General features: G+C 42.0%; 1 protein-coding gene across 2 annotated transcripts in view; it reads right to left on the bottom strand.

Annotated features, from left to right (window-relative positions):
• TRIM2 (tripartite motif containing 2) overlaps positions 1–14,689 on the bottom strand; it is a 260,093-nt gene that overhangs the window by 205,736 nt on the left and 39,668 nt on the right. The window contains exon 1 of one of the 2 annotated variants that reach the window (XM_059922629.1): positions 5,459–5,552. The exons of the other annotated variant lie outside the window; for it this stretch is intronic. The gene's annotated coding sequence lies outside the window, so the exon portion shown is untranslated. Of the gene's footprint in view, positions 1–5,458; positions 5,553–14,689 lie in introns of those variants that run through there. 2 annotated transcript variants of the gene reach the window in all.

Raw genomic sequence — 14,689 nt, 5'->3', positions numbered from 1 at the left:
ATGCATAAAGAACTTGAAACAGTGCCTGTCACCGTTAGCAGTTCAATAAATGTTAAGAATTATTAGCTATTATTACAGAAACATTCATCATTACATTATCAATAATAGGAAAAAATTTTGAAAGAAGTTAAATAACCAGAAATAGGGGCCTGAATACATACACTCTTCTGTATACATACGAAAGAATATAATGCATCCCTGGGGGTATCGCATATTGGTTAAAAATGCAGCTTCCGGAGCCAGAATGCCAGCCTGCCCCTGACCAGCTGTGCAACCTTGGACAATTTTCTTAACTCTCCGAGGCTCAGTTTCCTCACCTGAAAATAGAGAATGATAATACCTACCTTGGAGGGGTAACTGGTTCATATACACAAAGCACTTAGAACAGTCCCTGGCATACAGTTGGTGCTTAATCAGTGTTAGTCCCTCCATTTTAAGTGCTGGAGCCTGATGGCTCTGTGATCTACCACACGCACAAAGCTCCCCAGTCCAGGGCTGGGAAAGTACGTGCCTGGGAATTGGAGGAGATCAGAACAAAACCTAAGTTCCCTTGGCGTTAATAGAAGGAATTAGAGACACAAGCCTCGGCCTGGGGGCTACGAGCTGGAAAGAGTAGTTCCACGGGCTGCACCAGTACGGATTGCTTTGATTCAGAGGAAAAACGAAAGGCCCCCAAACAAAAACTCCCACCGCAGTAACAAACAAGCCTTGGCGAGAGGAAGGAGCTGGAAGCTTTTCCTCCTCTCCAGCCCCGCCCCACTCCGCCTCTTTTCTTCTCCCTGCCTGCCGCCCCCATCCCCTTCTCAGGCTTTTCAGAGACTAAAGAACAAAAATGGAGGAGAAGGGAGATTTACAACCACTTGGGGGAGGAGATCTGCAGTATCAGCTTCCACAGAAAGAACTGGGAGCTGCTCCGATGGGACTGCCTTCCCCACCCGGATCCTAAAGCCCTCACAGGGGTGTGGATACAAGGACGTGTTTCCACCCTAAAGGAGCAGGTTTACAACCAGCCTTGGAAACCCGGAAGGTATTGAGACGTTTCTCTGACCCAGTGACTCCAGTTCCCGGAAAGGACAAGGAGCAGCGGTCGCCAAGCCCTCCTTCCACCCGACCCGATTCTGCCCTGAGCCCAGGTCCCCTCCGTAGCAGCAGCTCCCCTCCCCCGAGGACTCTGCCCCTCGTAATGCGCCCCAGGTCTGTGTGCAGACGGCAGCTGGGGAGCCCCGGTCGGCAAGGAGGCCCGTGTTCCCTGAATACCCCGGACGGCGATGGGGGACGCTGGGCGGCTGCCAGGGACCCCTCCCACCCGCCAGCGACAGCGCAGACAATGCCACCCCTGCTTCAGTGCCTGAGCTGAGTGTGGGAAGAAAGCTGCTTTTCTCAGGCCGTGTCACTGCCTTTCCTTGTCACAGTTCCAGCAAGGCCTCTGGGGCTTGTAGGGTCACTGCTATAGGGGTCTTCCCATTTTCTTTTCCTAACAGACTGGCATTAATTAATATTTATGCTGCGCCCCCAGTGTGCCCAGATCACAGAGAGTATCCAGAAGACACAATAGCTAGCCTCCCTGAGGGTGTACTGAAATGGGCCACATTTCTGAGAAATCACCGATGGCTGCTGTTTTCTAGTTAAAAATGCTCTTAAGATAATAGAATCATCCAGTGAGGAGCACAGGTCAGGAATCCTGTATCCTAAGAGTCCTGGTTTTTGTCGCTTGGTTCCCAGTGCAAGAACCTGTGTGTCAGTGACTTAGCAAAGAGACTCGGCTCTCCTGGGCAGTCCTGGAAATGCAGTGATGGTCCAGGTGCCCGCCGAGCGCTTGAGGGCCATGGAAGGAGTTGGCCTTGCAGATTTCACAGGGCTTTTGCACTAAGAGGCTCCTCAGAAAGATTCTGCTTAAAGCTCCTGCAGTTAAAGTGAAATCACCCAGTGTTGCAACTAGGAAACTATATGGACTTGAAACTACCTTGGAAAACACGTGAGTGCTCTTTATGGTACATAGTTCTGAGGCCAGGTTACAGCTTCAAAGTTCAGCGTGAACTCTGTTTTACCCTTGTGGGCAGAGTGGGAGAAGTCGGAGGGGGGAAAATGCACCCAATGAGAACTCTGTCCTTGGAGGGTCCCTGGTGGGATCTCAGTGAAGATAGGTTTAGCTCCCTAACACACTGAAGAACACACATTGGACACGGCCTGCCCTGACCAGGTCTGTACCGAGGCTTTGAGGATGCTATAGACTTAAATACCTTCCTCCTACACAACCATTAAGAATGGACAGCATTTGCCAAGTTAGTTCCAGAGACCGGTGTCAAGAAGCATATCTGGTGTTTGTAAAGTCAGAGGCTGGCCCTTTGGCTCCTTGCGGTTTCTATACAGTCAACCGGTTGAGGAATTTCACTGAAGTTCTATTTTGCACAACAGCTGCAAAACATCAAGTGTGCCGTTCCCTCAGTGTTGACTCATCAGGTATGGTACTAGAAAGCAAGGGCCAAGAGTGGGCAAACACACCTCGTAGTTAAAGACCTACATACCAGGAAATGCTCTCCTTGAAAGGCTGAACAGGACTGCAGGTGTGATAAGGGATCGTGTTCCCAGCAGGTTTGGCTTGAGGTGAGATGATGCTTATCTAAATGGCTCCCAGGGGCTCCCTAGGGGATGAAATCCCTGTCTATGGTTCTGATCTGCTTTCCATCTTTCTTGATGGGTCCTTTTAACATCCAGGATGACCAAATTGCATGCTTATTAATTATCATTAATTGCATGTGAGTGGTGGTGTGAGTGTGTCTCACTTGACAATTTAAGTAGACAGAGAATACGTGAAATGCAAGGGATTATAAATGTAAATCAAATTGGGGTTCCATTGCTCTAGGTAGGGAGGCCTTGGGAGAGCCAAGGTCACCGGGCTCTCTGTTCCTTAGCCATCTGCAGGGCTAACCTTTGTAAACTCACACGTGTCAGTCTGTGGTATGGATGTTTTTCAGGCCACTTGTCTAGCCCCAGATTTGCTTACAGCTCAATACCTTGCTTTGCAGGTTCTTGCTTGTGTAGCTTACAGAACATTTCAAGGTTCCCTGCTTGGAACCCTCTACAGCATCATCTAGAAACCTCAATCAGAATGGATGAGACGGTTCATCTGAGAGGGAAAAGGAATGATTCCATGCCAAATGCTATGGAGGGATGTCTACATGTTCTGTCATCTCAATCCTCATAACAGCCCAGTGAGTTGGACATTATTACTCCCATTTTCAGGTGAGGCAAATGAGAACTGGAGGGGTTCAGTAACTTGACAAAGTCTCCAATAGTCACTAGAAGCCAGAAGACCTGGGATTCAAGTTCAGCTCTGTTTGAGCTATGTTCTGGTCTTGGTGCATCCTACTTTTTACAAAACTTATTATGAAAAATTTAAACAAACACAAAAGTAGATGATGGAGGACTTCCCTGGTGGCACAGTGGTTAAGAATCCACCTGCCAATGAAGGAGACACTGGTTCAAGCCCTGGTCCGGGAAGATCCCACATGCCGCGGAACAACAAAGCCTGTGCGCCACAACTACTGAGCCTGCGCTCTGGAGCCCGTATGCCACAACTACCGAAGCCCACGCGCCTAGAGCCTGTGCTCTGCAACAAGAGAAGCCACCGCAGTGAGAAGCCCGTGCACTGCAACGAAGAGTAGTCCCCGCTCGCCGTAACTAGAGAAAGCCTGCGCGCAGCAACAAAGACCCAGTGCAGCCAAAGATAAATAAATTAATAAATAAACAAATAAATAAATAAATTTATATTGAAAAAAAAGTAGATGACGGATCCCTAAACATCTACTACCCTGATAAAACAGGTGTCAAGATCTTGCCACTTTGCTTCATCCTTATGGAACAATTTTCTTTGGCTTCATTTTCTGTCAGTTTCATCTCAGCCAGAATCACTCCTTCACTCACATGCTAGGTTTCAACCACACTAAACAAGCAGTTTAGTTGTTCCCTGAATACTGCCTCCTGCCTCTGGACCCTTTGGCTCAGTGGTTTCCAGCCCTGGTACACAGATGTTCACAAGACCCACCACTGACCGACCACATCAGAGACTTCTAGCACTAGTCACCCTTCCCTCCATGTCCACTTGACCCACTCCTCCTCCGTCTTCAAGACTCCCTTCTGGAATCCTCCCTCTCTCCACAAAGCCTTCACTGATATCCCCAATCTGGCTAAGGGTGCTCCCTCCCACCCTCCCACCGCGCCTCGTACATATTTCTATCATAACTCTGCCCTGGTGGTTCTCCAACAGACTGTGAATTCTTCCAGGGCCGACACCATGCTTCTGAGCTCTATGTCCCCAGGGACTTGCACATAGTAACTAGGGATCCGTAAATGTCTGAGCGAGGAAGGGAGGAAGAGGAAGAGAGCGGCAGGAGAGAAAAGGAAAGAACGTGAAGCCATCCTGGTTCCTAACCCTGCCGGCCTTGGGATGTGAGGAGCCCCTAGCACCTCTTCGATAAGCGTTTGGCACAAGAGTTGCCTCCATTGCAGGACGCAGTGTGGGTCTTAAAACAGCCAGCTGGTGGGCAGAGAGAATAAGAAAGAAAATGACGGTCCATCCGCTCGCCCCTGCTGATCGCCCAGCAACAGCACACCTCCTCCCTCGCCTCGTGTGGCCCTCTGCCCTGGGAGAGGTGGCTACTCCGCCACAGGGGGCATCCAGGGTCACGAAATCAGGCACCGATGAACAGCCCTCTGCCCTCGCTCACTGACATGCCCAGGAGCGCTGGCGAAACCCATTTCAGGGCTCAGCCCCACCTCTCACGTGATGTCCTCTGGCTCCACGGGCTTCTCTCTTGGCTAGTCAAGGACAAATGCTCTAATCGCCCGGGGCTTTCCGTCATTCCTGAGCCCCACTGCAGCCGGCCTTAGTACCCTCTGAGCACTTTTATGGGGCAATAAAACTTTACAGCCTGCAGCTCTAAACCGTTCCCAAATTTCTGAATAGAACTATTTATGGCAAACAAGACTACTACGGTTTGCCCTTTGAAAACACCAGCAGATCTTAGACCCTTTCAAAGCGGGTTGGCTGAGTTACACGGGCTAACAGCTGGCTTACAGAAACCCCACAGTGGCAAAGCTAAACTCCCGTCTGTGAACAGCTAAGTTAGAAAATAAAACAGGCTTTGAGTCTCACAGCATCACCGAAGTAGCCCTACGCTTTGCCTCTTCCGTGTTGCTTTGGTGTCAAACCCGCTTGCTTGCATCTCTCCCCAATTGTTTCCTTCCCTGCTCCTTTCTTGGCAGTGTTGACAGGGATCCCTATGAGCTTCGCCTGCAGATCCAGAGAACCAATCTCTTCCTTCCGTCTTTAGCAGGCAGAAAATTAAAACCAGGAAAAAGCTAGCAATTCAGTCACAACTTGTTTCTCCAAAACAGTGCTCAGGATCAACCAGCCAGCCCAGAAAAAGCATCACCACACACTTAGAAGCGCCCTTACCGGTGTTCCATATCAACCACTCCAGTGCATCAGAGACGGGCCCCAGCCTCCTCAGGTGTGGGGACTCAGCTCTCTGCAGCCCACAGACAATCGAGTCCATTATAGTCATCAGGCTGCCCAGTTAAAGGGTGGCCCCTACAAAAATATAAACAGCTTGTCAGCACAAGCCAAGGGGGCGGGGCTGAAGCCTCAGGGGACAATGGGAGCCAATGATCAGCCTCTTTGGGTTCTGTTAGCTTAAGATATTGTGTTTCATTTTGAAGAAGGGGAGACAGAGAGCGAACACTGGAAGGCCCAGCCCAGCAGCATGAAAGGGGTCCAAGTTGAAAAGTTTTAATCACCGCTTGCGGAGCATTTTCAAGGAGGAGTTTGTGTGCCTCGCACATAATAATATATATTTTTAGAACTCACAGACATTTGTGTTGCACTAGCCATCTCTGGTCTCCTGGGGGTAAAAAATGTAGTATTCGTTGGGGTAGAATGGAATTTTTCAATCAAAGAACAAAGGAAAGGAACAAAGTCCAAGGACAATGCTTTCATGACCCACTTATTTTGTTGAATATAATATCCGATGAGACGTACTCACTACATCTACAGAGAAAATGCTTGATTTGATACGTTTGTCTTCAGAAGCCCAGAGAAGTGGGCTTATTTTATTCCCCAAATATAAATGCCTCACATTTTTTTTAAAAAATGCTCACTTAATCTGATCATACTTACGCACATGAATCAGAAGTTAGTTCCATGTATTTGGGAGAAGGCAAATACACTGGCTGTTGTCTCTCTTCTGAGCTTAACTAAATTCTGCTTGTAAAGCTACTAGATCAGCTTAACCTTTCAATACCCTATGACAATAACCAAGAACCAGAAAATAAACTGTGGCTTTTTTTTCCCTGTATATATTTCTAAATAATACACTGAGGTAAAAATAAAGTTAAGATCCATTTGGCTGATTTGTGGTATCAGGTAAATTATAGGCAAACAAACTTTGAGAAAAATACAGTCATTGCAATTTGGAAGAGTCTCCTTATTTATAAAGGGAAGCACAGTAGCTATCAAAATTAACTAGCATAGAAACAGAAAAATGTTGAAATACTGGGTTGGCCAAAAAGTTCGTTTTGGTTTTTCCATAAGATGTTATGGAAAAACCTGAATGAACGTTTTAGCCAACCCAGTATAATCATTTCCACAAATTTTGTATCAAGCCTTCTGACTTTGATTTTAAAAATAATAATTCAAAGACACTGTCCTTTCTGATCTATGGTAATTTTAAAATATTTATGATTCTGCCACTGATGTTTAATTTGTATCGAAGTGAGATTCCTCTAGTAGCTTCTCTAAACAGTGCTTGAGGTGGCTTCTGGCCCTTCTATTCTTCCATTGATTCCAAAGGAGCTGTTACATCTGTATTTGCAAGGCTCTGGATTTTAAAGTAAAGGTTACCTTCTGGAAAAGGTCTAGTTTTCCTCGAAAGCATTAAGTCCCTGTCATAAATAAAGCTTCAGGACACCAAAAGCATGAACAAAAGAAAAAAACAGATAAATTGGACTTCATCAAAATTAAAAGCTTTTGTGTATCAAAGTCCATTGTCAAGAAAGTGAAAAGACAACCTACAGAACAGGAGAAGTATGTGCAAATCATATATCTCATATGGGTCTAGTATGCAGAATATACAATGAACACTTACAATTCAACAACAAAGAGACAAATAACCCAATTTAAAAATGGGCAAAGTTCTTGTAGAGAAATTTCTCCAAAAATGATATACAAATGGCCAACAAGCACATGAAAAGATGCTCAACATCATTAGTCATTAGGGAAATTCAAATCAAAACAATGAAGTAGCACTCCACAACTATTAGGATGGCTATTAAAAAAAAGAAGTGTTGAGGAGGATAAGGAGAAACTGGAATCTTTGTACAGTACATTGCTAGTGGGAATGTAAAATGGCACAGCTACTGTGGAAAACAGTCCTTCAAAAGGTCAAACATAGAACTACCATGTGACCCAGCAATTCCACTCCTGGGTGTGTAGCCAAAAGAACTGAAAACAGGTACTCAAACAAATACATGTATACTCGTGTTCATAGCAACATTATTCACAGAGAGCCAAAAGATAGAAATATTCTAAAAGCCCATCAACAGATTAATGGACAAATTGTGGTATATACATACAATGGAATAGTGTTCAGCCATAAAAAGGAATGAAGTACTGATATATACTACAATATGGATGACCCTCAAAAACATTATAGTAAATGAAGGAAGCCAGACACAAAGGGTCACATATTGTACGATTCCATTTATGTGAAATATCCAGAACAGGTAAGTCCATAGAGACAGAACGCAGATTGGTGGTTGCCAGGGACTAGAGGGAGCAGGGAAGGGGGAGAAACTGCTTAATGGATGCAGAGTTTATTTTAGAACTAGATAGAGGTGGTGGTAGCATAACTGCGGATGTACTATATGCCATCGAATTGTTCACTTTAAAATGGTTAATTTTATGTTTTATCTTACTTTTTATAGCTTCACTATCGTCTGGATTCAACAGGAGCCTTCCTTGAAAGGTCATCCCATGAGTATACTGAAAATGTTTTTTTTTTAATTTTAGAATTTCATTTATTTTTTTATACAGCAGGTTCTTATTAGTTATCCATTTTATACATATTAGTGTATACATGTCAATCCCAATCTCCCAATTCATCACACCATCACCCACCCTTGCCACTTTCCCCCCTTGGTGTCCATACGCTTGTTCTCTACATCTGTGTCTCTATTTCTGCCCTGCAAACTGGTTCACCTGTACCATTTTTCTAGGTTCCACATATATGCGTTAATATACGATACTTGTTTTTCTCTTTCTGACTTACTTCACTCTGTATGACAGTCTCTAGATCCATCCACGTCTCTACAAATGACCCAATTTCATTCCTTTTTATGGCTGAGTAATATTGCATTGTATATATGTGCCACGTCTTCTTTATCCATTCATCTGTCAATGGGCATTTAGGTTGCTTCCATGACCTGGCTATTGTAAATAGTGCTGCAATGAACATTGGGGTGCATGTGTCTTTTTGAATTATGGTTTTCTCTGGGTATATGCCCAGTAGTGGTATTGCTGGGTCATATGGTAATTCTATTTTTAGTTTTTTAAGAAACCTCCGTACTGTTCTCCATAGTGACTGTATCAATTTACATTCCCACCGACAGTGCAAGAGGGTTCCCTTTTCTCCACACCCGCTCCAACATTTGTTGTTTGTAGATATTCTGATGATGCCCATACTAACTGGTGTGAGATGATACCTCATTGTAGTTTGATTTGCATTTCTCTAATAATTAGTGATGTTGAGCAGCTTTTCATGTGCTTCGTGGCCATCTGTATGTCTTCTTTGGAGAAATGTCTATTTAGGTCTTCTGCCCATTTTTGGATTGGGTTGTTTGTTTCTTTAATATTGAGCTGCATAAGCTGTTTATATATTTTGGAGATTAATCCTTAGTCCATTGATTCGTTTGCAAATATTTTCTCCCTTCTGAGGGTTGTCTTTTCGTCTTGTTTGTAGTTTCCTTTGCTTTGCAAAGGCTTTTAAGTTTCATTAGGTCCCATTTGTTTATTTTTTTTTTTACTTCCATTACTCTAGGAGGTAGAACAAAAAAGATCTTGCTGTAATTTATGTCAAAGGGTGTTCTTCCTATGTTTTCCTCTAAGAGTTTTATAGTGTCCGGTCTTACATTTAGGTCGCTAATCCATTTTGAGTTTATTTTTGTGTATGATGTTAGGGAGTGTTCTAATTTCAACCTTTTACATGTAGCTGTCCAGTTTTCCCAGCACCACTTATTGAAGAGACTGTCTTTTCTCCATTGTATATCCTTGCCTCCTTTGTTATAGATTAGTTGACCATAGGTGTGTGGGTTTATCTCTGGGCTTTCTATCGTGTTCCATTGATCTCTATTTCTGTTTTTGTGCCAGTACCATACTGTCTTGATTACTGTAGCTTTGTAATATAGTCTGAAGTCAGGGAGTCTGATTCCTCCAGCTCTGTTTTTTTCCCTCAAGACTGCTTTGGCTATTCGGGGTCTTTTGTGTCTCCATACAAATTTTAAGATTTTTTGTTCTAGTTCTGTAAAAAATGCCATTAGTAATTTGATAGGGATTGCATTGAATCTGTAGATTGCTTTGGGTAGTATAGTCATTTTCACAATATTGATTCTTGCAATCCAAGAACATGGTATATCTCTCCATCTGTTTGTATCATCTTTAATTTGTTTCATCAGTGTCTTACAGTTTTCTGCATACAGGTCTTTTGTCTCCCTGGGTAGGTTTATTCCTAGGTATTTTATTCTTTTTGTTGCAATGGTAAATGGGAGTGTTTCCTTAATTTTTTTTTCAGATTTTTAGTCATTAGTGTATAAGAATGCAAGAGATTTCTGTGCATTAATTTTGTATCCTACAACTTTACCAAATTCATTGATTAGCTCTAGTAGTTTTCTGGTGGCATCTTTAGGATTCTCTATGTATAGTATCATGTCATCTGCAAACAGTGACAGTTTTACTTCTTCTTTTCCAATTTGTATTCCTTTTATTTCTTTTTCTTCTCTGATTGCCATGGCTAGGACTTCCAAAACTATGTTGAATAATAGTGGTGAGAGTGGACATCCTTGTCTCGTTCCTGATCTTAGAGGAAAGGCTTTCAGTTTTTCACCACTGAGAATGATGTTTGCTGTGGGTTTGTTGTATATGGCCTTTATTATGTTGAGGTAGGTTCCCTCTATGCCCACTTTCTGGAGAGTTTTTATCATAAATGGGTGTTGAATTTTGTCAAAAGCTTTTTCAGCATCTATTGAGGTGATCATATGGTTTTTCTCCTTCCATTTGTTAATATGGTGTATCACACTGATTGATTTGTGTTTATTGAAGAATCCTTGCGTCCCTGGGATAAATCCCACTTGATCATGTTGTATGATCCTTTTAATGTGTTGTTGGATTTTGTTTGCTAGTATTTTGTTGAGGAGTTTTGCATCTATATTCATCAGTGATATTGGTCTGTAATTTTCTTTTTTTGTAGTATCTCTGTCTGGTTTTGGTATCAGGGTGATGGTGGCCTCAAAGAATGAGTTTGGGAGAGTTCCTTCCTCTGCAATTTTTTGGAAGCATTTGAGAAGGATGGGTGTTAGCTCTTCTCTAAATGTTTGATAGAATTCACTTGTGAAGCCATCTGGTCCTGGATTTTTGTTTGTTGGAAGATTTTTAATCACAGTTTCAATTTCATTACTTGTGATTGATCTGTTCATATTTTCTGTTTCTTCCTGGTTCAGTCTTGGAAGGTTATACCTTTCTAAGAATTTGTCCATTTCTTCCAGGTTGTCCATTTTATTGGCATAGAGTTGCTTGTAGTAGTCTCTTAGGATGCTTTGTATTTCTGTGGTGTCTGTTGTAACTTCTCCTTTTTCATTTCTTTAAATTTTTATTTATTTATTTATTTTGGGCTGTGTTGGGTCTTCGTTTCTGTGCGAGGGCTTTCTCTAGTTGTGGCGAGCGGGGGCCACTCTTCATCGCGGTGCGCGGGCCTCTCACTATCGCGGCCTCTCTTGTTGCAGAGCACAGGCTCCAGACGCGCAGGCTCAGTAGTTGTGGCTCACGGGTCTAGTCGCTCCGCGGCATGTGGGATCTTCCCAGACCAGGGCTCGAACCCGTGTCCCCTGCATTGGCAGGCAGATTCTCAACCACTGCGCCACCAGGGAAGCCCTCCTTTTTCATTTCTAATTTTACTGATTTGAGTCCTCTCCCTCTTTTTCTTGACGAGTCTGGTTTATCAATTTTGTTTATCTTCTCAGAGAACCAGCTTTTAGTTTTATTGATCTTTGCTATTGTTTTCTTTGTTTCTATTTCATTTATTTCTGCTCTGATCCTTATGATTTCTTTCCTTCTACTAACTTTGGGTTTTGTTTGTTCTTCTTTCTCTAGTTCCTTTAGGTGTAAGGTTACACTATTTGAGATTTTTCTTGTTTCTTGAGGTAGGCTTGTATAGCTATAAACTTCCCTCTTAGAACTGCTTTGCTGCATCCCATAGGTTTTGGATCATTGTGTTTTCATTGTCATTTGTCTCTAGGTATTTTTTGATTTCCTCTTTGATTTCTTCAGTGATCTCTTGGTTATTTAGTAACGTATTGTTTAGCCTCCATGTGTTTGTGTTTTTTTATGTTTTTTTCCCTGTAATTGATTTCTAATCTCATAGCATTGTGGTCAGAAAAGATGCTTGATATGATTTCAATTTTCTTAAATTTACTGAGGCTTGATTTGTCACCCAAGATGTGATCTATCCTGGAGAATGTTCCATGTGCACTTGAGAAGAAGGTGTAATCTGTTGTTTTTGGATGGAATGTCCTCTAAATATCAATTAAATCTATCTGGTCTATTGTGTCATTTAAAGCTTCTGTTTCCTTATTAATTTTCTGTTGGGATGATCTGTCCATTGGTGTAAGTGAGGTGTTAAAGTCCCCCACTATTACTGTGTTACTGTCGATTTCCTATTTTATAGCTGTTAGCAGTTGCCTTATGTATTGAGGTGCTCCTATGTTGGGTGCATATATATTTATAATTGTTATATCTTCTTCTTGGATTGATCCCTTGATCATTGTGTAGTGTCCTTCCCTGTCTCTTGTAACATTCTTTATCTTAAAGTCTATTTTATCTGATATAAGTACTGCTACTCCAGCTTTCTTTTGATTTCATTTGCATGGAATATCTTTTTCCATCCTCTCACTTTCAGTCTGTATGTGTCCCTAGGTCTCAAGTGGGTCTCCTGTAGACAGCATATATGTGGGTCTTGTTTTTGTATCCATTCAGCGAGCCTGTGTCTTTTGGTTGGAGCATTTAATCCATTCACATTTAAGGTAATTAATGATATGTATGAAAATTTTTTAAAAGAAGATTTATTCAATTCAATTTATTCATTCATTCATTATTTGTGTATTGTTCCACATCTGTTCCGCATCAGATACTGTGGGGCAGTGGGTGCCAGGAGACCCACTTGCACCCTCTCTATCAAAGGTGAGAAAGAACAGGACCATCCAACAGGGAAAGGAACATGGCAGGCAGGGTGAGAGAATTAATGTTTGATAAATGGCTGCTACCTGCTAGGTCATCTCATGTTTGATCTCATTTACTACTCGAAACCACTGGGAGTGGAGGTGGTTAGAATTACTGCTCCCATTTTTATCGAGGCAGAAACTGAGAATCAGAGAGTTTAATTACCTTCCCAAAGTCACCCAGCCCATAGTCAATGGGGCAGGTTCTTTCTCTTCCACCAGCTTCTCCTTGAGCAGAGATGTGTGAGAAATGGAATCCATTCCCAATACAGGAAGAAAAATACATAGACTTAAATTTACTAAGAAGCATTTTAGGTGTCAAAAAAAGCAGTGTGGCTCTCTTTCTAATGGGATAAAGACACAAAACCAGGGGAAAAAATAACATTGTCAAAGGCTTACTCAGAAAGTTTCATTTTCAGAAAACAACCACAGAACTTTGACGCAGAGGAATTTTCTAAGTAATCTGACCAGATACCCTAGTTTTTCTGATGGGAAATCCAATTCCCTGCAAAATTAAGTGACATGCCTAGAGTTATACAGCAAAATAGCAGCAAAACCAGGGCTCAGATTCAAGTCTGTTAACTTCTATGCCACAGACACAAAATTAAGAAACCAGTCCCAGATTAATCTTTTACTGAGTAGATCTCAAATTCTCTACCTGTCCATAGAATTAGCAGACATAATTTGACTCTCTATTATAAACTCCAAGTGTAATGACCTACAGCATATATTTGATGTTCTCCGAGAGTTTACGATTTCTTTCTTCATGTAGTTTGTTAAACACCAATAAAGAAGAGAGAGATTCACAAGTTATAATTTGGGAAGGATTATCTTTGGACTCAGTTGTTTTTAACACAGGTAAGCCTCTTGGAAAGCTGGAACAGGAAATGAACTGAGAACAAGGAGAAGGAGGAGGCTCTGAAAACATAGAAAGGAGACCTTGCCAGGACTTTCATCAAGAAAACACAACCACGTAGGACTGAAACTTTCTGAGCATGCTGTCCCACACACCCCTGAGGCCTGTTCTTTCCTGACCCCTGTATCCTTTGGCATTGGCCTATTGCTGTTATTAAACATAATACACAAAATAATTACAGAGGGACATATATGTTCTTTTAAAAGATGGGGAGATGACATCATTACTTTCTAGATTTCAAACCATTAGATTATGCAATTCAGAAAATTGCTATACCCCCTTTGAGAACACTCATCATCCAATTAAAATTTTACCCTTGATCCGAAACAGCTACCTCTTAGTCACCCAGTTCTTGGCAACCTGAAGCTTCAATTACCCATAAGCAGAGCTTCACCCAACCCTCCTAAGAGCTGAAGCCTCAATTAGCTGACTTAGTTCAACATCCCACAGTGCTCTTGTTATCAAGCCCCTGAGTTGCCAACATACAACGCACTATACTGAAGGAAAACTATTAAATGGTCTACTGATATATTTTTGAAAGTGATGCAGACATAATACTAGATTCTCATATTAGCAGAGCATACGGTTAATAGAATTGAGTAGTCAAAATAGAGGTCCTTTGGGTAAAATATGGATGAATGGTCAGACGCCTTAAGTCTTCTCAGAAGATTCTGGAAATTATAAACTTCTAAGGCTAAATCCTTTACTTTCTTTTTAGGGAAATATAAGTGATCAATAGGCAACATGGCTTAATAAAGAGGAGAAGCTGAAATTTAATCATCAGTGGCGCTGAAGAACTTTTTAGATAGAAGGAATGAGAGTTACAATATTTTCTTAACTTGACAAAGCTTTTGATTTTGTTCTGCTTAGCTGCTCCTTAATGCATTGTCAATTATGGATAAAAATCATTCATTCTTGGTCTGCCCACAACCTGTTAAAGAGATGAATAGTTCTAAACACATTCCACTAAATTTTCATCATCCTCAAACACACTTGTTCTTTGCAGATGAGGCATTTATAACTAATTATGTGGATGTTCCAATATTATTATTCTATTTGACATCTTTGTACTTCTCTGAGGAAGACAGCAATGGTAATGCTTAAAGTCAGGTTCATAGGAAGATGGGCCATGAAGAGGACTCTGCTAACCACACATCAACATGAACGCAGTTTTATTTTTCCAACCATGCTGGTGGATTTTTACAAGCCTCCTATAGTCTTTTGTTCTGT

The sequence above is a fragment of the Balaenoptera ricei genome, chromosome 5, assembly GCF_028023285.1.
Source record: "Balaenoptera ricei isolate mBalRic1 chromosome 5, mBalRic1.hap2, whole genome shotgun sequence".
NCBI lineage: Eukaryota > Metazoa > Chordata > Mammalia > Artiodactyla > Balaenopteridae > Balaenoptera > Balaenoptera ricei.
This window is presented reverse-complemented; position numbering and strand designations above follow the sequence as displayed.